Genomic DNA, 3,261 nt, shown 5'->3' on the forward strand with positions numbered 1-3,261 from the left:
AATAAAGGTTTTTATTTTCCCCCTTTATTTTCAGCAGGTAGATGTAATTAGAGAAAATAGTTAAGGAAAAAAAAAATATATCTTTAAGTGAGACATACCTAGTTGTCAATGAGCTTAATAAATATGTTTCTTTACACTTGACCAAAAACTATTCCTAAATGTCACTGAAGCAATACTAAATGTACTGCTCTGATGACATCTGTTTACTGTGTGGGCCTGTTAAGATCAGCAGTTCTTAACTGTTCTACTAGTGACTGATAGTTTGAAACTGATCTTGGATTATATAAAAGAGAAAAACGAATACACCTAAAAAGTAGAAAGAAGGAAATGTTATCAAAGTATATTAAAAAGTGGAGGGAAGATACTTCAATGCCTGAGGAGCTTTCTAAATGGTATTTGAATTGTGGTTAAGATTCCCATTAGCACGAGGTAATTTGCAATGGTCTCTCTGATAGGAATATTTTTGTAAGAAAACATGAGAATGAGGGAAACATGCAACTTTGAAAAATAATTATGCAGACATTACTCTGGAGAAACTTTTGAAAAATGCAGAAAACAAACAAAACTAAAAGATGTTGCGTCTGACTTTCCTTGAATCTCAGATTCTCTATAGTTTCAAAATAAATGCCAACTGATTGCCCTTTTTATTTCTCTGGTTCACTCATCTGCATATATTAGACAATCCCTGCATTTAAAGTTATGTTATATACAAAAGCAGTTCGAAATATTAATTGCAATTCACTCTAAGAAAGCAAGGTTATTAATGGAAAATCTTTATTATAAAAAAGCAAAATACACACCAGTCATAAGTATTGTGATGATTTTAAAAAGCATCACCATTATGGAATTAATTATGGGTTACTTTTGAACAACGATCCAAGTCTTCCAGGAAATGGTGGAAAGATGGGAAGAATAATAAGCATAAACATAAGCAAAGACACAGAGACAGAAATACGTAAGTGCAAGAAAATTAAATCAGCTTGCCTACAAATGGGGACCATCCATTGCCAACTATGTCGTGTTAATATGGAACCACTTTGATGGATTGATATGTTTTAGTTCTTTTTTTTTCATTTAACTTGATGTTAAATGTTCCATATAATACACGCACGTGGTTCAAAACAAAGTTGAATAGGAATTGTATGTTGAGAAATTGAACTTGTACCCCTTTCTGCACCTAACCCTCCTCCCCCACATATCATCATATTTCTAGTTCATGACATATCCTTGTCATATTTCTATTGGATCATAATGCTCTTTTAAAGGGGATCAAAAATCTCTGTAACTCATCTCATTTTCCCTGGTTTGTGGTGGTAAATTCTTGCCCCGTTGGTGTTTTATTTCATAATGTGCTACTATTTGTTTCCTATCCGGATTTGCCTTTTCCCACATAAATCATGCCACCTTTGGTCAGTCCTGTCACACAGCTGCTTTCTTTAATTTTCCTCTTCAGTGTCACAAGTATAAGGGAAGAAGTTTCCTCTGGGAAGCCTAGACCTACACCTTCTTTCTCCAGTTTGAAACAACTGAGAAATAATGGCAGGCGTCATTTCACCAAAATAACAATTTGGTTGCAGATAGAAATGGTCTACACTGTGGCTTTGACCTGCAGTTATATTTAGACAACTTAATATTTCCCCTGACAAAAGAACATACTTAATCAGACATGGAAAAAAATAAATAAAGAATGTTCTCAACACTCATCCCAAGGGTACTCCCTCAGTAGGCCTAGCTCAATAAAGGCAGTAAAGAGCCCCTAATTTTTTTAAGAGCCCTTAAATTAAAAAAAAAAAAAATCAGGACTATGTATTGCCTTAAGAGTCACTCATCTGGACTTCTGACAGAATGATTTTCCTTCCTAACTTCTACTCCCATGAGGTTTTATTCCAGATTGAAGGACTCAGACCTTTGGTGGTGAGTCTATGGTTTTCAAACAAATTACACCTTTGTTAATTTGATGCACTTTAGCAATAGCAAAAGGTGATTGATGGTTCACATGAAGGTGTTTAGAAGAAAAAGTCATGGAGAAAGAGAGACACAAATCTGAAGCAGAGGGAACGAGTTAATGGACTGGGAATTGGAACATCATGAGACTCCTGTGCTGTGTATGGGACTATGTTGCTGCATTTCCTCATGTTATAATCGCCTTCGTTAAATAAAAGTGGATGCGCACACGTACACTCCCCGTATATCATACAGCTTGTGATAACTTACTGAACAAGGCAACAATGGTAAAGGGTGTTTTTATTCCCTTCTCCATATTTTTTCCATAATGATACCTCTTTAAGAAATCTGCAATTTAGGATAAGACATCCAAAAGTTATGTTACTAAGTAGTTAAGTAAACATAGTAAAACTAGGTACAAAGGAGGAAAAAAAAATCTTAGGAAGGTAGAACTTTTGAAAACAAGTTTAGTTTTTTGTTTTATTTGTCTGTTCTCCTTATCCCGGGAAAACGATGAAGAAGCCAAATAAACTACTATTATTCTGAATGTTTTCCTACATTTCACATTAAAATTCAGATGAGATGTTTGGTGTAAATTTTAAATTTAGCTTCTGTTCACTACATTGGGATTTAAAAAAAAAAAATTGAAGAAATGTAGCCCCTCTCCTTGACAGCTCTGGATGAGAAACAAAAAAAAATATAAAAAAATAAAAAAGGTAAAAAGAGTAGAAAGCCTAAAAACTCAATATTGCAAGCAGTTTAGACATGTGACAGGAAGCACGGGACAGAGGCAAAGTGATCCATCAAATCAAGCCTCTCCAGAGCCTGTGGTTCCATCATATCACTAAAGCATGTTTTTTTTTTTTTTTTTTACAGTTAAGTGGACAAAAAAATAGTGCTAAGACTATGTGAGCATTAAAAAAGAGAAAAGATCCAGGCCATCAATCCCCTACTAAAATCAAAAGGCAAAGTAAGAAGAAATATCCTCAGCTACTCATTTGAGTGGTTTATTTTTTCTTATCTTTTTAAAGATTTAATTTATTTATTCATGAGAGACACACAGAGAGAGAGAGAGAGGCAGAGACACAGGCAGAGGGAGAAGCAGGCTCCATGCATGGAGCCTGACGTGGGACTCGATCTCGGGTCTCCAGGATCACACCCTGGGCTGCAGGTGGTGCTAAACCGCTGAGCCACTGGGGCTGCCCCATTTGAATGGTTTATATCATTGGCCATCACCTAGCAGAATGGAAAGCGAGGATAATTTGTATGACTTTATATCATGAGCCAAAGAGTAAAAGAAAAAGTTGATGACAACTA

This window comes from Canis lupus, chromosome 13, assembly GCF_048164855.1.
Source record: "Canis lupus baileyi chromosome 13, mCanLup2.hap1, whole genome shotgun sequence".
NCBI classification, from domain to species: domain Eukaryota; kingdom Metazoa; phylum Chordata; class Mammalia; order Carnivora; family Canidae; genus Canis; species Canis lupus.